The sequence below is a fragment of the Pholcus phalangioides genome, unplaced genomic scaffold, assembly GCF_987345545.1.
Source record: "Pholcus phalangioides strain wild (caught in Gottingen) unplaced genomic scaffold, Ppha-v1.0 ptg000014l_1, whole genome shotgun sequence".
In the NCBI taxonomy this organism is placed as follows: domain Eukaryota; kingdom Metazoa; phylum Arthropoda; class Arachnida; order Araneae; family Pholcidae; genus Pholcus; species Pholcus phalangioides.
In genome coordinates, this window is record NW_028301607.1 from 20,034,019 (window position 1) to 20,055,459 (window position 21,441).

The 21,441-nt window shown below is 35.0% G+C and overlaps 2 protein-coding genes and 1 non-coding gene across 12 annotated transcripts in view; 1 reads left to right on the forward strand and 2 right to left on the reverse strand.

Annotated features, from left to right (window-relative positions):
- Positions 1 to 17,127, reverse strand: part of LOC149078238 (DNA-binding protein P3A2-like) — a 247,483-nt gene extending 230,356 nt beyond the window's left edge. For 2 of the 5 annotated variants that reach the window (XM_089241846.1, XM_089241848.1), the window contains exon 1: positions 16,992 to 17,077. The gene's annotated coding sequence lies outside the window, so the exon portion shown is untranslated. Of the gene's footprint in view, positions 1 to 5,039; positions 5,260 to 10,572; positions 10,956 to 16,991 lie in introns of all 5 variants that reach the window. The other 3 variants (XM_089241842.1, XM_089241843.1, XM_089241841.1) reach the window with 3 other exon arrangements.
- Positions 7,065 to 7,136, reverse strand: TRNAA-AGC (transfer RNA alanine (anticodon AGC)). The gene has a single exon. It is a non-coding gene; the product is annotated as a tRNA-Ala (tRNA).
- Coq7 (ubiquinone biosynthesis protein COQ7, mitochondrial) overlaps positions 16,479 to 21,441 on the forward strand; it is a 71,567-nt gene continuing 66,604 nt past the window's right edge. The window contains exon 1 of one of the 6 annotated variants that reach the window (XM_089241849.1): positions 16,479 to 16,839. The gene's annotated coding sequence lies outside the window, so the exon portion shown is untranslated. Of the gene's footprint in view, positions 16,840 to 16,877; positions 17,183 to 21,441 lie in introns of those variants that run through there. The other 5 variants (XM_089241855.1, XM_089241851.1, XM_089241854.1 and 2 more) reach the window with 5 other exon arrangements.

The window sequence follows — 21,441 nt, forward strand, 5'->3', positions numbered from 1 at the left end:
GTAATGTATATTTAACGCGTTTCGGCGCCCCTTCTCATTTGGCGCCCGGTGCAGTTGCACCGGTCGCACTGCCCTAAGACCGCCCCTGCCCTCCTGCATAGGTTTGTTACATTTTACAGTAAAAATCTTACCACTACTACAAAAGTAGGTTGAAGAACGAGTCATCGCTAAAATCAAATAAATTCGTAAAAAACGGGGCACTCTACTTAAAAAAGGACGTATGGTCAGGCGAAAATATATGTAAATATTATGGCTTGTGCAGTGAAATGACTTCATACTTTGAGCCTGCAACTACCCAGAACATGGCCCACCACTCCATCTCAACAAAGAAATATAAGCAGGTGATCAAAGACATGGGGCATGCTGGAAGAAAATTCAGAGATACCAGTGAATTATGGGGGGGCATAATTTTTCTCAAGATACATTTTTTTTGAGAGGGACCCACTTTCACTCAAAAAGGACCCAAATTTTTTGAATGCAAAAGAAACTATATTTGTAATCACTTTCACTCTAGGAAGATACAGAGGACCTATTTAAGATAAATATATGGCCAAATAATAACAAATTAAAACTAAATACTCGAAAAACAAAATATATTTGCTTAAAAACTAAAACTTAACCATGAAACTGATAAAGATACATAATCACTGCTTGTGTCAGTTGAGGTTACAATGTAATTGTCAAGAAATTGAAAGAGTTTATGACAATAACTATTTAGGAATTATTATACACGATGATCTTAAATGAAATTCGCAATGTGAAAAAATAGTTACAAAAATTAGAATCTATGCAGCAATCCTATATTAACTCAAAAACATGATTGATAAAAACTTTAAAGTACATCTTTTATGCATAGATTTACTTAATAATAACACACAGAATTTGTGCGTTTGTTATATGATACAAACATACAAAGATTAAATAGCACTTATAAAATAAGATCACTAATAATAAGTACCAACTATGACAACAACAGAACAGAATGTCACACACTAAACATGAGGCAACTATATAATAGAATCTATATATATATATATAGAATAATAAAATTTTTAACAACACATAATACAAGGCTAACAATAGAACTTCTACTCGATATAAGAGTATTTATTAAGTGTCAGGAGCCCATAAAACATTATTTATGGTTAAAAAGAGTTTGTTACATTGCTCCTAAAATACTAAATCTTTTTCATGCAATGAACCATGCGAATAGTAATACGAGCTTAAATTTCAACATTTACTCAATGGCAAAACATTATAAACTATGAAGAAATCATGCAATAAATACAGATGATTTATAACAGTAACAAAAGCTAATGTAATTTTTTTAGTTAAATTTAGATGAATATAGTTTTTTGATTATTGTCAAAAAAGTTTTTGACTTTTGGAATTTGCTTCCAGTAACAGAGTGTTAGCCATTGTAACAGAGTGGACATCATTGTAACAGAGTGGACATCATTGTAACAGAGTGGACATCATTGTAACAGAGTGGACATCATTGTAACAGAGTGGACATCATTGTAACAGAGTGGACATCATTGTAACAGAGTGGACATCATTGTAACAGAGTGGACATCATTGTAACAGAGTGGACAGAAATGTTTAACTGAGAAAAAGATATCTCAAATATTCCTAACAGGCTATGCAAATACACTTTTATTTTCTCAAAAATTGTATATGAAATGTGATAGGTGACTCAGAAACTCTTCTATAACCTTTGAAAAATGTCCACCCAATGAGGAAATTCAAAAAACACATATTCCTATCTCATAGTTTCAATTTTTGTCTGGTAAAATGTTTAAAATGTGGTCAGACATAACGGGGTGAAATGTGATAGGTGACCCAGACTCCTCTCTAACCTTTGGAAAACGTCCATCCCATTAGCAAAGTCTAAAAACACATGTCCCCCACCTTGCAGTTTGAATTTTTGTCTTGTAAAATGTTTAAAATCTGGTCAGAGTGAATAATAGTCTTGCTCAGCTGTATATGATACCATCAGGACGATTTTCCTTTTACTTAAAATTTTTGATGAAATTGAATGGTAATTTGATGTGTTGGTATAAATCTCGCATTTATGTCTTTCACATTAGTGATCCAGAGTATATCCAGTAAAACTTGGGGAGAGGGGATAGAGCCAGGAAAAGTAAACCTTTCAATGAGCTCAAAAGTGTTATCAGATTCAATCTGGTATAAAAATATATTTCCCAAATGACCGTAACAGAGTGGACATTTTAAAGTGGGAAAAATTTCGAGACAAACAAAAAAAAAATAGTTTTTTATAACAAAAAATGGAATATAAAAAAATAAAATTTTGAAATTTTTTTTTTCAAAATTTTATCATCAGTTTCTTTTATCTATGCCACACATATAAAATGTGATTCCAAGTTTTTTGAAAAAATTCCAGATTTTGTTTTAACTTTATTTTAACTTTTTATCCTTTGTTTAACACTTTTCTCAACCTGGGACAGCCAAATTTTCACGTTTTGCTACAATGATTTAAAAAAAAATGAGATACCATCTGAAACAAATTAAAAAATGTCATGTGACAGAGAATTAAATGAAGAACTAGAAAAAAATTAAAATTACTACCAGAGTACTCTGAAATTTTGTAAAACAAAATTATAAAGTCTCAGAAACGGTTCATACACTTTTTTGGGAATGACCCACGTACTGAAGTTGATCCTTATGATTTTTATGACGTGTCATATTTTTTTATGACAAGTCATATTTCAAGAATTTTTGAGCTATTTGTCATATTTTGAGCATTTTTGAGCTATTGGTCATATTTTGAGCAGTTTTGAGCGATCAGCCATATTTTAAAAATTTTAAAACAATCAGTGATATTTTAGGAATTTTCAAATTGGGGTGACATGTTCTGCCAAATGAAAGGGGGAGATAGACGATTCCAAGGGGAACATGAAACTCACTACCAACCCTGTCCTATCTCAAACAGTTTGAGTTATCAATTAGAAAAAAAATGTGTCAAGTCTGAAAAACCCCAAATGTGTTAAGTTTCTGAAAGACCTGCATGCAAACTAAGTACATATTAGGAAAAAACAGAAAAAGTCCTATAAGGTAACACAGATTTCATCCAAATATCTGGATTTTATGGTGAGCTACAAGCACTGAAAGATTGGCAAAGTTCAAAAGCGAGTTGTCAACCAAATTTTTCATTGCCGATTCCGCAAACACCTTTCTAGCTACAATCAGTCAGATTTACCAAGAACTTGTCCATTGCACCAGCTTTGAAAGAACCTACAATAGTAGTGTTCTAGTTCAGGAGAAATTTATTCTTTTGTTTGCAATACATCATTGAAATATACGTTCCTCAAAGTAGTTTTAGCAAGTTTTGGCAGCAATTCAATTTTTCCCTTCACCAATACGACTCTCATTTATATGACTTTTACTCATTTACTCATTCATATTACACATTTGGCTTGGGTCACAGTTTATTCTTATACATATTAATGTTAAAATATTCAATTTATTAGATGCACAACATCAGTTACACAGCATTTTCATTTCAACTGGAACCCCAAAACTTGGTAAACATTTCATTTCTGTCAATAGGATTTCGATTTTTTTTTTTGTAGGTATTTTTTAGTATGATTGTAAACGGATACATAAACATTTAGCAAGCTGATGACCCCTTTAAAGTGGGCTCTAAAATGCTTTCTTTATTGTAAGTTTTTGAGAACTACGAAAACATGGCGAGCCATAACCAAAATAATCTCCACTTGTCCAAAAGCAACTATACTAGATGTACAGACCATACTTCTTCGCTTACTACATGTTCCTTCCAAATTTTTCCATTGTGTTAGCGCTTTGTTTCCCAGTGTTATTCCTGAATCATTAGCAACTGTTCTGCTGGTGAGAAAAGTACAATATATTGAGTTCGTTCTTTCATTTCCAGTAGAATTTCCTTTTGTTGTGGTATCTTGCTTGCTAGCTGGCTGCGTGGAATCGGCTTTTCTTAATTTCTGGAAAAAAAAGAAAAGGACCTCCCTTCTCTCTTGAACGTAAAATGAAAATTTCAACAAAAAATCTTGATCTATGAAAGAGTGAAACTTGTGAAGAGATTAAATATGCCGAATTACTTTTGGAGATGGTTGCAAAAGAAATATAATAAAAATAAATATGTAAATATAAACATTTTTCGCAGAAAATCTTACAAATTTGCTTTTAATTTCCTTTTTTTGTCATTTGTAAAATAATCGTAAGAATCCTGAAGAGAGCGATTAAAGTAAATTCAAAGTCATCATTGGGTTAAATTTATCAAAAAATCATAATCTCATGACCTTGCTTTGTTTTCTTCATATTCAGACAACTTTTAAGCATAATCCAAAATTAAATAAAAATTATGGGAGAATCACGGCTAAATAAAAACTATGTCGTGATTCGTCTCTCGAAAGTCGTATAAAGGGGTTCTCTTTCTCCACTGTATTTTTTTCTTCATTTCCCTTCTCTTTGAATCTTGGAGACCACCCAATGTCCGAATTTGAATGGTTTTGTGCTCCTACACTGATGTTTATCTATCGATATTGCTCTAAAATAGAATGTTTTAACCCCGGAATTCCGGTAAATTTAGATCCTTTCTTTTCCCAGGGTTATATAACTAAACCATTTTCACTTTAATGAACACAAAAAAAATAAATCAATGGTCGTATCCTTCGCCTCCGAGATCCTCCATTTGTTCTTTGTCTGACTTTTTATGAGAGCAAAAGACCTATTCCAGAGAAGTCGATCCCTGGAAAACTTATCTTTTCAGTTGAACTCTCCTTCTCCTTCTTTTAAAAAAATCAATCATAAAAAATCGGCTTTGCAAATGACAAAATCTTTTTGTGTGGGTTTTTTTCTTTGATTCCCTTTATATTGGTAGGGTTTGAAGCTGCTTCAGGAAAACAAGAAAAAGGCTTTGCCCCACCAGTGGTCATTTCTTGTCTTCACTGGTGGGGCAAATAGAAAGGCTAGTGGGGCAAAATCCCCACCAGTTAACATGTAAAAAAAGGCTTGATTTAGTTGCACATTAAGTCACTTACTTGAACTTCCAGCGATGCATGATTCCGAGAAAGGGATTCCTGTTTTGAACGTATTTCATTGGTTGACACTTGCAATTCGTGTATTTGACCCCAGCAGATCTCCATTGACTCCTTCGCTTCTTCCAGCTTTTGCGAGCTGTCTTTGATCTCCTTCAAAATCTCCATCTTGAAAGCAGCAAACATTGATTCCAATCTCGAAAATATCACAGTTTCAAAAGACCTGCAGAAATCACACATCCATGTATTTTTCCGCGAAGCCGCTTGCTTAGAGTACCGTTAATGCCAGTGCATACGAAATGGAGATGTCAGCCAGTTTCCCGCACATTTTACCAAATCTTTCATATTTGCGATGTCAGACTTACACACTCTACAGTTTTCCATTCCTTACAGTTAACTCGTTTAATTACAAAATAAAATTGCCTAAATTTAATTAATAAATCAATTCAAGTCAATAAAATAGGAAGAAAATGAGAGACCTGAAAAAAACCAGTGGTCCTACTTCCTGCGCCACCTGGCAGAAATTTGTTTTAGGTGGGAACAAAGAACACCATTACAAAATAATCAAATTTTAAAGTTTTGGGGGGCGGCAAAAACCCTAGTTACGGCCCTGAGACCAGTGCCATTTCAACGCATGGGCCCACCTGGGCACAGCCTGGGGTCCTCAAGAGAAGAGGGGCCTCACAAAAATGAGATCCGGTTTAAATTTTATAGGATTTACCAGGTAGGGCCTCTGAAAAACCACTTGGCCCAGGGGCCCATGATACCTGCCTGAGACAAGGTATGATTTTATGGATCAAAATAAAGCTTTTTTTTTGAGAGAGAAAAGCTTTTATTTGTATGAATAAAATACATAAAATGACATAACAGGAACAACACAACACATAAACTACACACAAACTGAATACAAGGGTATGATCTCCCAAGGAACCTATATCCATCCAGGGCAGATCCATGAAAATAACAACAAAATGTTTTCTCGTGGCAGCACATCATTTTATATATATGCGCATGTGTGAACACATACACACATATATTGGTTTGCCCCCCACGGTTTCTTAAGTATGTGTTTATTAGTGTGTTTATTATGTGTTTATTAAAGCTTTACATACTACTTATGACATTCATATCTTCCACATATGTTTCAATCAGAGTTTTATATTTTTTTAGGCATTTTTCATGAGTGAATCCAAGGCATTTTAAATTTTTCGCCCTAAATAGATGAGTTGTTTTTTATTATAGTTTTACGAGGAAGAATGATTTTAAATTGGGTTTCATTATTACTGATATTTCTTTGAATTTGTCCTATTTTAAACAAATCTGTATTTCTGAATAGAAAGAGTAATAGTTTATAAACATAAGTTTTATAGACATTTGATCTGTAGTCATTTATTTGATGGAAGATGAGGAGATTTTATGTGAGTAATCTTTAGTATTTCTTATAGGCTAGCCTTTTGTTTTATAATTTCAGTTTTGTTTTTATCAGTAAATGTCTTCCCTGACACAATACATGAACACTTATTCCAGCAGTTGCAGCTACATTGCTTTTACAGCTCCAGCTGGCTTCATTTATCCGCTGCATTGAGCGAAACATTAGCTATGCCTGTTTCATTGTCTAATTCCTGTTCACAAATCACAGCCCATTTTTGAACAGGAAATTAATTGTTTTAATACTATAAATGCACGAAAAATCAGAAAAACTCAAAAGAGTATTGAAAAACCCAACCTACCAGGATGCATCACTGCCTGCAATTTCAGCTCCGTTTATAGGGAAAGGGAAACATTGGTTTCTTTCACATGACAATAGGAAAAAATTAGTTTCTTTGACAAAAAAAAATTTTGCAAAGGATTATAAGAAAGGAGCAATAAATTGTGAAAATTCATCCAATAGGGTCTTTCTTCATCTTTATTGCCTATCGGGGGAAAAAGTTGTCGAAATCCCCAATCATGAACATGTAAACAGGACAAGGTTCATTGAGAGACTGGTTATTTGTGGAGATGAAGATTACAAGGAAGAAAATTCATCACTGCCCCCATGGGGACTCGAACCCCGGTCTCTCGCTTGCTGGACGAGTGCTCTACCATCTAAGCTATGGAAGCAGATAGAATGTTTCAACCTTGGAGAGTCTCGTCCGGCAAGAGAGAGACAGAGGTTCGAGTCCCCATGGGGGCAGTGATGAATTTTCTTCCTTGTAATCTTCATCTCCACAAATAACCAGTCTCTCAATGAATCTTGTATTGACAAGTGGAGAGGACATTTCTATATGCATGTAAACAGGATTTTGAAATCTGTTTTTAGGAATGTTCCCGTTTTCCGATTTTCTATGATTTTGGATATGTTGTTCAGTAATGAAAACTGATTAAAAAACAATTTACGAAGCTTCAGTTGCAATTTTGCCAGGGTTAAGGCTATTTTTATCTTAGTTTGCCTGGATACAGATATCCTGTAGATATAAGTAATGTCGCCTTATACGATTTTTCCTGCAAAATTAAATTGTTAACAAAATCTATCTGCCAATTATGAATTTTCATCGAATATCTATTTTGACAAATGCGTATTTCAGTGATGTATTGCAAACAAAAGGCTAAATTTCTCCTGAATCAGACCACTGATATGGTTTGTTGTGGGATCTTTCGAAAGCTAGTAGAATGGACAAGTTTTTGGTAAATTTGATTGTAGCTAGAAAAGTATTTGCGAAATCAGCAATTGAAGATTTTAGCAAGAATTTGATTTTGAATTTCGCCATTAATTGAGTGCTTGCAGCTTGTCATTAAATCCACATATTTTGACGAAATTGGTGTCGTTTTATAGGAGTTTCTCTGTTTTTTCCAATTAAGTACTTAGTTTGCATGTAGGTATTCCAGAAACTTCAAAAACTCAGGTTTTTTTCAGATTATTTTTTTCATAATTGATTATGAACCATTGATTATCAACCGCAACTTGAAAAGGGTTGGAGATAGGACAGGGTTGGTAGGATGGTTGGTTCCTGTTCCACTTGGGCTGGTCTATTCCCCCCCCCCCCCCGTTTCGTTTGGCAGAACATGCCACACATCACTTTGTATATTATATTATCCATCCACGCAAATAAATGTATTAAATAAAATTATACTTATTTTCTTAGTTATGTAGTATCATTATACTAGGCTTCACTGATAGCAGAATCTATGTGAAATGCCATCTTAATCAGGAGGGTACCATCCAGGGTCCTCAAGTGCAAGGGGGCTTTATGAAATGAGATGTGGTTGAAATTTTCTAGAATAAACATATTTTGTCGGGTAGAGGGGGTGGTCTGAGATCTGTTTGCCCGAGCCCCCAGAATGCATTTAAGAATGGACAAGTTTTTAGTAAATTTGATTGATTGCAGCTAGAAAGGTATTTGCGAAATCAGCGATTGAAAATTTTGGCAAGAATTTTATTTTGAACTTTGCCAATATTTGAGTGCTTGCAGCTTGTCATTAGATCCAGATATTTTGATGAAATTGGTGTCATTTTATAGGAGTTTCTCTGTCTTTTACAATTAAGTTCTTAATTTGTGAGTAGGTATTTCAGTAACTTCAAAAATTCAGGTTTTTTTTTTCAGATTATTTTTTTCATAGCAAGACTGTCCTTGCGCCTTATCTTTCAATTGTTGAAAAGAACTATATATTTCAAACAACAACTCTTATACATGATGAGCTTTTTCCTGGCAACTGTAATTAGCTGTTCATCCTCAAATGGGGATTGTCCCAGGGCAATGCCCTGTCCTTAGGTTTTATGTGTGCATATAGGAGCTGCTATTTGAAGGGGATGGGAGCATTTATGGGAGCACTGACATGTGACCTCTAAGAATGGGGAGGAGTTGTAAAAGAAAGAAGAAATCTAATTCTACGAAATGAAAATGTTCTTCATTACCCCCTTTTCACAAAATCCTACGCTACCAATAAAAAAAACACTAGCAAAGAAAATAGGGAAGAGCTTAAAATGAAATTAAAATTTCCCTATACGGTCGATTCGCTGTCTGGTTAATTTTTGTCCAGATAATAGGGGGGTTCCACTGTAATAGAAATTTTCAATTCCAGCATTAGAAAAAAAAATCATTTATAGAAGTTTTTTTTTGCATATGGGAAATATAATTTTTAGAATTTTCTGACTCTACCATTAAGTTGACTGGGAGAGATATCGGCAAAGGTATAGGACTGGCAGCACAGTTTTACATTCATATATTCAGTTGTAAATAACAATTGATTTAAAAACTTTTGCATGTGCAAAAGCATAGAACACATGAGCAATACATATGCATAAAGTTATTAGAATATATATATATTTATTTTTTCACAAATGTAAAGAATAAACCATTGTCTCTCATTTGCAATGAAACTGTGGCAGTCTTCAAAGTAAACAACGCATTCCACTTCTTCATATCCAAGCATAAAAATTTCATTATGAGTGAATGTCCAAACATGTTTAGCCCACCAATTTAGTTTTGTGGCCATCTCCTAAAAAAAGTTTTCCCATCACTGTCTTAGATTAATTATGTCTATTTATAGGGTGCAAAGTAAAGTTTCTTTATCCTTGAATAACTTTCGAACCGTTTACCCAACAAGCATGCTTCTGATTAGAAAAGTATCCAAATAACATGATTATGTATTAAAGTATCCAAATAACATGATTATATATTAAAGTATCCTTGATATACTTACACTATGCAAAAGGCTTATTAGTAAGAGCTGGGGTTTAAACCCTAAAACCACCCAGTGTATTTACACTGCTATTGCATGCCTGATGCTAAGTTATGGATGTTTGGTATGGCATCAAGCATTAATAAAAATCCCCTATGAGTCTGTTCTACAAAAAGTGCAAAGATAAGCCTGCATTTATAATCATGACAGCGTTACCCAGCTCCCCTTCTACTGCTCTCGAAACTGCTCTCAAGCTGTCAGCTTAAAAGAAATGGTATTTGGTGCAACTGACCTTTTTTGGGATATTAACACTATTTCAAAAACCATGTTGACAGCTGTCTACTGGGAAAAGTAGAAATTCCCTCTTTACTAACGCCAATAGACTCCTTTTTCAAAACAACAATTTTATTGAAAATTACACTATCCACAAAGGCAGCTTGTAATGAAGGAGCACGACCCCCAAGAAAATTTCCAGGCCTCAGTTTCATGCTCTGAGTCAGTGGTCAGCAAACCCATTAGTCAACAGAGCCAAATATCAACAGTACAACGATTGAAACTTCTTTTGAGAGCCAAATTTTTCAAACTTAAACAATATAGGTAGGTACATTGTTATTAACTTAATCAAGGTACTTCTCGGCTGGCCTTTGCTAAAAATGTCCTCGATCTGATTGAGGTACATTCGCTGAGGTTGACCCCTTCCAACTCTCCCATCCACACTTGTCTTGTATACGTTTCATCTATCTCCTTTCGTTCATCCTCTCTATATATCCAAACCATCTCAACATACCTTTTTCAATCCCAGATACTACATCTTCTTTCACTCCACAATGGTCCCTAAAACTAACTAATAATAAAGTTATTGTACTTGTAGTCTTACGGATATCTGGCTCCCTTCTCTAGGAAATATGTGGATGACGGGTTCACTGTTAGCTTGTCCGATGAGATGTTAGCCGGAGGAAGTCATCGATGAAAGTCCAAGGTGGGCCGTCTTGTGGGTCAGAGGCCCCAGGAGCATCGGATGATTGCCCCTGGTGTATTGCTTCAGTAGCGATGACTAATGTTGGATGCAAATGGAGAGAGGTAGCCATGGGAGAGTCATCATGAGAGGTGGTAAGGTGGTGGTCCAGGAGCGTTGTCTTCACCCGTGTGTGGCCCCTGGTGGCTCGCTTCTAGCAGTGTTGACTGATGTTGGATGGAGAGAGGATGCCTCAGGAGAGCCGTCATGAGAGGTGGTGACCCAGGAGCATCATCTTCTATGATCTGGCAGGGTAGAGGTTGACGTTCCTTAGTATGGAAAACAGTGCATGTCCCCCCATGTTCTGAGAGGAGACTCATCTTTTGTGTCTATCTACCCAGAGTACCTTAAGGAAAAAGCCTCGTTTTCGACAACTTTTTCCCGAACATCCCAGTTTCGAACCAAAATCTAGTTTTGATTTCGCGGAAGTGTCACGTGACAGCAGCATCAAGCTTTCACTCTTTTTTTTCAGCAAAAACCCGTGAAAAAGATGACTCAATTGGGAGAGGAGAGAGCGATAACAAAATGGCCGAAATCTGTGTCTAAACATGATTTTGCAAAAATCTGGAATTTTTGTGCACCCGCACGTGGTGTTTTGTGGAAGAGTCACACTCAAGGGGACAAAGAGCCGCATGTGGCTCGCGAGCCACGGTTTGCCGACCACTGCCCTAAGTTATCTGAATGTCAATTTGATGTCTAAAAACTGATATATATCCCGTGGATTTTATTACTGTTTGATTCAAAAAATATTCAGAAGCCAAATGTCATTTCAATTTGTAGGAGAATAATTTGTAACTCTTAGCAAGAGATTCTACTAAATGACAAGTTGAGGTCATATTTTCTGTGTTTAAGGAGCAGAGCTGAAAACGTGAGCGCTCTGTAAGTAGGGATGCAACAGTAAAGAGGTAAAAAAAGTCCCATGCAGTTTGTTATGTCTTTCACGGTGTGCTACCTCAATGACGGTAACTAGTTATAAATTTCCCATATCCATGCAAAAAATTCATCCACAAAAGAATTTTCTTGACATACGCGGAAATTTTGATTTCATCAAAAATAAATTATTTTTCAATTATATATGCAGTTTAATAATTTACTAAGCGTACTTGACTACATATTTTCATGATAGCTGGCAGCACATTTTCCAAAGTGTGTGTGAAAAATTTATTCAAAAGAAAAATTTTTTAGGGAAATATTCATCGAATATGTATCGATAAGGTGATAAAAAGTAACAAAAAGTATAATAATTCATTAATTAAAAAAACATAAACCATTTAGTTTGCACACAAGGACAGGATTTTATTAAATAACCAAAATTTTTTATAACAATAGTTACGTTTATGCCAACAGGTGACGCTAAAATTGAAAATTCTTTTTACAGCTTTGTGAGAGATGGACACCTCTTCCAAAAGATTATAGGAGCATCGTTTCTAGTGAGGAGGAAGAAAAGAAGAAAAGACGTCAAGTGGGGGAGCACGAAATGAGAAGAAAAGAGAAAAAGGAGACATTCTCAGGGGAGAGGCGATAGGCGACAGTCATTGAAAGAAGGGGTCCTCAGTGGCCTCCGGTAGATGCAGACAATCGAGACAAAAAATGTAATATAATGCATAAAGTGTATATGGAATATTAAATACCGTATTAACCAAGAAACAAACGCTCGGCTCGCCCGTTACAAGCTTCATCTGTAGATAACTGTAAACATTGTGGCAATGGAATTCAAAATTTTTTAAAATAGCCTATTTTCAGAAACAATAAAATTTTTTTTGTTTCTAATTTTAATGTTGTTTCTAGGGACGTGGGCAAGTCCTGAAAACATACAGGAAATTTCTTTTTCCATGAACCTTATGGTTGATATATAACTAAAGGATCAGAAAGGAAAAAATATATAAAAAAAAACTAAAATCAATTCAAATATTAATTCAGCCATTAAAAGGCTAAAATGTCAAAAAGATGATAAAAACATTGAGCAGCTTTAGAGATGTAAAATTCCCGAGAATAATCTTTCAGAGAATATTCTCTGGTAGGACTACTATATTATAAATAACTTGAGAATATTTTTATAAGTTTTATTGTTTAGGACATTTTTGCAGCGGAACTGGGAGGTATGAGTAGGGCGACCATTTGTCCTGTATTTCCTAGGACATTACCATATCTTCACTTAACTTTTGGTAGAGATGTAAAATTATCGAGAAAAATCTTTCGGAGAATATTCTTGAGAATATACTTGAATATTCTCAAGAATATTCTCCGAAAGATTTTTCTGATTCGAATATTCATGAATATTCTCTGGTAGGACTATTATTATAAATAACTTGAGAATATTCTTATAAGTTCTTGATGAGAATATTCTCCAGTTATTTATAATATAGTTACATATAATATCCTTGAGAATATTCTCTGGAAGGACTACTTTCATAAATTACTGGGGAATATTCTTATAGAAAATAATAAGAATTATTCTGAAGTTATTAATAATAGTCCTTCCAGAGAATATTCTCCTCGATGAGAGAATATTCTTCAGTTACCGAATTCTTTCCAGAGAGTATTATCAAGAATATATGTAATGACATGTATTATAACAAATTATCTCGATAAATAACTAGAATAATTATTACTTTTGATAAGAATATTCTCTAGTAATTTATAATAGTCCTTTGAGAAAATATTCTCAAGACTATTCTCTGTCCCCGGTCTTTCTTCCCGTCAAGAAGATGGGTATATTGAAATTTGTAGACCACAATATTAAAGTTTGAAAGCAATAAAATTAAACCAACAGGGCTGAATTGCACAACTTTTAAAGAAATGTGAGTGATACAGAGTTTAAGTGTATGTGCATTGAAGAAAACAACAGTTCTTTATCTTAAGAATGAAGGTGATTATATAAGTATAGCTTCCTTTATCAATCAACTTTGATTCAATTTCTTTTTGTTGTGAACTTATTTCTGAAAATTTATCTAATTATAAAATCATTTTTCAAGGTTTCTAAAACCTTTATAACCAAACTTTTAATACCTCTCATGGCCTGGAGAATATTCTCGAACTAAAAGTTGTCACTGGTGATTATACCAAAAATTTTGTTGTAAATGTTTCAAGCAATGAAAACCGATTTATATTTCACAATATAAACAAAATTAGTAAAAAAAAAATTAAATTGTTTAAAAGAAAAATGTATATTCTTGATTATTGTCCAATTTTTGCATCCAGGATTCTCGTTCACATCTCTAAGCGGCTTAAACTAAATGGCTTTTTCTCTCTGAAAAATGAAAAAGAACCACAATTCGGCAAGGAAAAAAAAATCCAGTTGAACCATTCCCGAATAAGAAATAGCCCAATGCTGAAAGAATCTGTCAACAAGCCTGCAGTGACAGATGGAGGGGGGGGGGGTGAGGCCTCAGTGGCTTCTGCTTGAATTGCTAAGTAGATCAGATCTTTGATGTGGTAAGAGTGAACATTGGACATATTGCGTCAGGGGCGTAGCCAGGAATTTCGTTCGGGGGGGGGGACCACTTTCATTTCGGGAGGGGACCAAAGTGACAGAACAATGGATTTGGCCATCTTTTTCCCTTTTTTCTGTAATTTTCTCGCATTTCGGGGGGGGGGGACCAGACCACCAAGTCGTCATCCCCCCCCACTATGCCCTTGCATTGCGTATATTGTATGAAGAGTTACTGATTTGAATGGTAATTTTCAAGAGTGCTTTCACAAAAAAAGTGACTTCTTGACCGGAGCGGGGTGATGCATAATTAGGAGTTTACTAACATTAGAACCCCACCATGGATAATAGGGATATCCAAAATGTGACCCGAGAAGTGGAGTGACCCACCAACAAGGTTTGACTGCATACAGGACTCAAGCGCAGGAGAGGGAGGGTGCATTGCATTTTCAGAAATTATTGGGGAGGCTCAGCCCCTTTACAAATTTTCTTGAGGGGGGGCCCCCCCAAATGGTCTCAGCCAGCACCTATAACAAAAATATTCACTTTATAAAACAAGTGAGCTCTATAGAAAGACATATTAAAAACTTTGAACAGTTGTCTAAAATTTCCTTTTGTGACATGGTGCCCTTTACATTTGGCTAGTTTTAAGTGATACCCAGGTCTACTTTGGGAGAAGCTGGGGTGGTTTGAGAAAAAAATCTTTGTGTGTGTGGGATCTATTATTGCCATCCTCTAACCGTTTTTTTCAGTATAAAAAGCTTCATTCACCCTTTAAACTTAGATTTGGCACCTCTTCCAGCGCAGCCCACGAGTTGGAGAGGGGAGGAACACAGAGAATCCTTTCAGAGAAATTGAATTTGAATTTTTTTCATAAATAACGTGATCCGCATGTATTTCCAAGAGATCAGCATGATCCGTCCAGGGAATTTCTTAGTGTTAGTAAACATCCATGCCCGAACCGGGATTTGAACCCAGACCTGCACAGTGAGAAGCTAGTTCCCTAACCACTCGACTGCCAATTGTAATTAACAGATGTAAAAATTAATGGCTAAGATTCCATAAGTGGGGTTATGTTAAATTTGGCAATTATTTTATGTCGCCAACTGATTACCTTGGCACTGTAGCTCTCAAAAATTTTCATGGGTGACAGTAATGTTTTTAAAGGTAACATGCTACCCTTATGTATTTTTTTGTGCCATTTTCATTTCTTATTTTCACCAGTGCCTTAGGTCTCATTATATCGTGTTCGTCATTATTATAATGTATTGAGCCGAAGCCCTGTTTTCCATCATGTATACTTTGCTTGGGAATATTTCATTTTTTTAAAAATTATATAGATGAGCATTCGTAGCTGATATACAAAAAAGTGTAGTCTGAGGAGTTTTTTGGCATGATACCTGCAAAAAATATAATTTCTCGCCTAAAATGCACCACTAGCGTGGTTTCAAACATCATCGCACCAAGAAAGTCTGTTGGTGTTGGATTTGCTTGAATGCCCAAATGTGATGGGTCGCTGAATCCTGTAGCCAATATTTTCTTTGTTAGTTCCAGATTTCCTCCTCACAATGTTCACAATATTCTGGCAAAAAAAAACGAGTGCCAAATTTCATTTTTTTTTTTTGGCCATCTTGATTTTCATGATGTTGCGTGAGAAAAATAATCCAGCTTCGCCAAGAAGAAAGGAATTTGGCGGAACCTCGCTAATAAAAATATCGCTAACTACGCTAACCAAAATATAGCAGCATCAATTTTTTTTTTGAGTAATTCCCAATTCATGGCAATTTTTTTTTGTAGTTTTCAATGGTTTTTGTTCTTGTGGGTGGGTCAGACACCCCCCCCCCCTCCTCCAAGTGCACCTCTGAATAATACTAAAAAGCTCAATTATTTTGTGCTTTGACAAAGCAAATTAAAAAAAAAACTACGCTTTTAATACAATAAAACATTGGTGTTTGTGCCTTTGCTAAATTTCATGTCCAAAAACCGATACGTATTTTGAAAGGGAAGAAATCCACAAATTTCAGTCGATTGCCCATTTATGAGAAAATGCAAGTTTTCTGATTAATGTATATCCATTATTTCCAACCGTTTTTAATGGCTATGAGTGGTGAGTGTTTAGTAATTATTTTTGGTTCATAAAATATCCTATTTTTATGAAGCGAAAATTCGGAAATAGCTCTTATCTCAAAAATGTAATATAAATCGCTATGCATGTTCCTCGTTGAAAATGAGGGGATTAATCAAATGCACCAAAATTCAACAGATGTGTATTAACTGCAGGAAATAAAAAACAAATATTTTTAAAAAAATATTCTATTTAAAAGACATGACATCTGTTAGAACTACATGGGGGTAAAAAGAATAATTCAAGTGTGTGAGTGTCAGAAGCATATCTGTATTGTCGGAACTGAGCAGACTTTACGAGCAATACACTTGTGCGTCTGCGCTGCGGAAGGATGAAAGCTATTTCCGGGAATCGGCTCCTATAGCAGTCTTCTCTTCAGCAGCGGTTGAAGGCATAGGCGAATTGTAATTGCTCATCTAACGCATTGTAGATGCTCTCAAAATGGTAACGTCTAACTGATTTTCAAAAAAAATAAAGGAGAGTTCCATCAAATGAAAATTCTAACTATAGTGGAAGAGGAGGGGGAAAGGTGTTTCCTGAACTCTGTCTTGTATGTTGAGTACGACTGCGCGATGTAAGTATGCGATACTTTCTCTCTACAATGCTTAGAAAATATGTAATTGACGTGAATTTATTCTTTTTTTCCACTCATTCTTTGACACTAGCAGCAACGTTCGGGAAAAATATTAACTTAAGTATGTAATATATATATTTGAAAATACATACCTCTGATATATATTCGCAGAAAATCTGTGCTCATGCGCACAACCCATTCGGTAAATTTAAACAGCACGAGAAAAGCTGTGTGAGAGAAGGTGAGTGAAATATCAATAACATGATATAGCCATGGTTCTTGTTCTGGGGTGACATAAAGTGTCTGCCGATCGATACAACGAAATGCGCCATCTAGAGTTGAGGTTGGTTGCAGTAGTTTGAAATTTTGCGAATTGAACGAATTTTGTACATAGCACTTGATTTGAAAACAAAAATATTCGTGTTGGGGTTAATTCCCAACACGATTTACCGTTGATGGTAAAAACATATTTTTCCCGCGGTTTTTACCACCTTCAGGAGGGAAAAAATTTGTTTCTGCCATTATTTTTTAAAACAGCTATCTTCTATCCTTAAAAAAAATAAATAATTCTGATACAACGTTGTCCAAATACAGAACACTAAAATTATATTCTTACTAGCACGCATAATAAAGTATAATATGCTCATTTAATCTTATTGTTATAAATTTTCTTGCCGTAAAAGCGGGGCTTGACAAATCCTAGGTGGCAGGCTGCCACAGTGACTAGAAAATCTGCATTGTCACCTAAACTTTTTTATATGTAATTGTTCAATTGAAGACTGAGCAACACAAAATTTTCGGATTTCATGACAGTGTACTGGAAGGAAATATATGTATGTATTTGTGAAAGAAAAAAAAACACTAGATAGGAACCATTTCTCTTGGGCAAAGAATTATGCTTGGCTGCTAAGCAATTTAGATGGTGCATAATTTTTTTTATTTGTCAAGTGCTGCTATAAAGAGTCTCTTATTGTTATCATATGCTGATGGATTTAAAGACATCGGTATGCATATCATAAATTCTAGTCAAAGTATCTATTTATAAATAGCAGAGGTAGATTTATGACTTTTTGCGTCTGCTGGCTATTAGAATTTTTCCTCCCTTCTCCTGTTTCAATGTAATGTTTTTGACCACAAGTTACTTAAATTCATTGTCCTGTACTACAGACCGCTTTGGATCCCCCTTCCTCCGTAAATAACACCTCTCTGATAAATAGTCATTTAAAATATAATTGTATCAGTGATAATAAAAAGTATGAAAAGAACCAAAATATTGATTACATCTATTATAGTTAAAATTGTTTTGTAAAAAAATTTTTACTCCTGTATACTAAACCATCAATAGTTTTTATTGTATAGAAAATAATTGGCAATAGCTTTTCTATCTCGGTACTAAAAGTAATATACAGTGGCAGTGGAACCTCGTTATAGCAATACTCTGTGGACCAAGGAAAATGGAAGGAATATATAGGAATGTATAGGAATTTATCGTAACGATCTTTCACTGTACATTATCTTATATAATGAGTGGTGTTAATATACTGTATTTTATAATAACTCCCTTAGAGGGTTGGAGAGTTTTTGCTGCAGTGGAAAAACCATGGTAAAAACCTCCCGGCAAAAATTCGCAAAATTAAAAAATTGGATTTATCAGTTTTGAATTCTATAAATAATCATAAAGTCTTTTACTTATTAATTTTTGATAACAAATCTATGAAAAAAATGTTTTAGAAGATATATAATTTTTTAAGATCAAGCAAAAGACTGGTTGGAAATTTTTGTTTACTTTTCAAAAATTGAGGGGGAGGGTGGAATGCAGTTTAGAAACTTTCATTAAGAATCACGACTCCTATACTTAGATTGTTAATGATCACTCAAGTGAAATTGACTCGAACATTGTAAATATTGTGAGAGATTATAATCTCTACTGTAATGTTGAAGATTTGCTGTTGTAGTTGATACCAGTTGCAGATGCTTTAGATAGCATACAGAGCATTCATTCCACATTGGCAGATTCCTGCTATTTGTGGTGCTCTCTATTAAAAAAAATCTGTTTTGAAGTCTAATATAATCCAAAAGCATTTCTATCGAGCAATTCTACCATACTGTTTAGTTGCATATTTATTACATCCAAAATACAGAGGAGAGTTGTTGAATTATGAACAAAAAAAAAATGCTGAAAAGTGGTTGCAGAGAGTAGATCCCACTTTATACCCCGAGCAATAAAATTTGATCTAAAGGAATCACCATTTCTTGAAACATACTTTTCTGCTGGTATGATTGAATCAGTTGCTGCTAACAAATGGTGGGGAAGTATTTCATCTGTTTGTGATATTACAAAGGAATTTAGCAGACTAATAGCACATTTACAAATGTATCCTGCTAGTTCTGCTGCTATAGAAAGGATATTCTCAAACTTTTCACTCTGATATCGGGAATAAACTTTCATTGGAAACCTCTTCAAAACTCCTATTTTGCTATGCAATGTTAAAAAAGAAATAATTATCACAATCATCTTGCTTTCTTGAGAATAATGACCTCAATGAAATTGTAAATTTTTTTTCTCATATTTTTGGTTGCTGCATATTTATTTTTATACCATGTAATTTTATAAGTTTCACATGTTTTTCAAGTTTTTATATTGAAAAGACTATTTTGTAATTGAAAAACTAAACTTGGTATGTCTTGAGTAAAACGAAGAATTTTTGCCATTTTTTTTCCACTTTTTGCCACTGTTCTGGCATAAATCCAGCCCCTCTATAGTAAATTTGAAGTCTGGGGGGGAGGGGAACGATGATGTCAATTCATGTATGCATATATGCATTAGATCAGTCGACTTCACCTTTGATGCTGGGGAGGGGGCAATGTCCCCCACACCCCCGTATCTCCGCCCATGAAATAAATATAATATAGACTGGGTAATTTATGATAATTATTATGTATATAAGTGTATTAATAATAATCAGAACAGAACATTAAATTAATATTAATAAAACTTATAGCTGGTTTCATATGTTCTTAAAGCTTAACCAGAGTTCAAACACCTCTAATGGAGAAACACTGTTCACAAATGATAAGAAGGATCATAGCATTTATTAGAACTGTGATTAAAAAAACAAAAACCCTAAGAAATTATTTGTAAGCAATTAAATTCTGAAACAGATCAATCTGACTGGACTGAATAATGAATGTTTTCCCTCCTGGATACAGCAGTTCAATATTTCTTTCTGCTGTTTAGCTAGACAAGTTATGTGTATAAACTGTCCAAGTTCTAAAATTTCACTTTGAGAGAAGTGCAAGTTTCGGTGGTATAATTTATAGTCAGCTAAATGCCAAGAACTGAAGGTTCTGGAAGAAATTAGTCCATTGAATGGACTATAGTGAATAAAACTGATAGCAAATGGCAAGTGATTTATGTAAGTTTTTATATAATTTTTGTCCACATATAATTTTTTGAGGTTTGGGTCTTTTTCAAAATGTCTCCACAGAGAATTGAGACATCTCTCAGCGTTCCTCTTTGAATGTCCAAGATGAGCATATTCGTCTACCTTCAGCGGCATCTTGACAATGACAACAACCATCGTTGTTGAGGGAGTAGTTACGCTAAAAATCTTCCTCGCACTGAATTGCTTCGGGACAGGTCATTCACCTCTTCTATTTCCCAGAATTTCTTCAAGTTTTTCTCTAAGGATTCTGTCAGTAAGTGACACGTAGAAATATTATTCACATCTTGTGGGACTCTGCCAGTGGCGATCCAGCCGAAAACAGTTTCTTGGAGTAACAGTCCGGAATTTAAATTTATTCTTCCCTCCCTTAGCCATGGGAAGAAGTTCTCCACTCTGAGCAATACATCAATCTTTCCAGGAGAGTGAAAATTGGCATCCGCATACTTTATGTGGCTTGGAAGACTGAGGGAGGCAACGTTGACAGGCCTCATTGGAGTTAAACCAGTGATTTTCGGAACTAAAAGCAGCTCTATCTCCTCAGCAATTCTCTCCTAGTTAACAATCGTAGCTTGTATTTTCCTGCTGATAATGTTTGTTGCTCCGTTCAACCCGGACACAGATATGTGTTCCTTCTTCTTTCAGCCCCAGCGATCTTACACATGAGATGGTAATAAAATTTGATTGTGAGGCAGAATCGAGAAGTACTCTGCAGGGTCTCTTTTTCCTGTTGACATATCCATAATGCTTATCACCACCGTGGACAATAGCGTTTGCTTGCAGCTATCCGAAACAAAACACCCTGATGTTGAACTTGGGGGGGTCGAGCTCAGCTGAAGGGGTCATCTTTTCTCTTCGCTGTCCTGTTCCTCCTCCCGACCTCTTTCACTTTTTTCCTTTTTGACGTATTGTTGCTTACTTCTTGCCTATGGAGAAGGGTGTGATGTGTTCTGTCACACCGGCTGCAACTTCTTACTTGACAACCGGCTATGCAATGTGAATTTGAGAGGCAATTGAAACATAGCCCTTTCACTAAATGAAAGCGTTCCATCGCTGGCATTTTCAGAAATTTCCGGCATTTGTAAATTGCATACTTTCTGGAACAAACTGGGCAAGATTCACGTTCTTTTGTCCCCAACACCAAATTTTTTACTCCTTC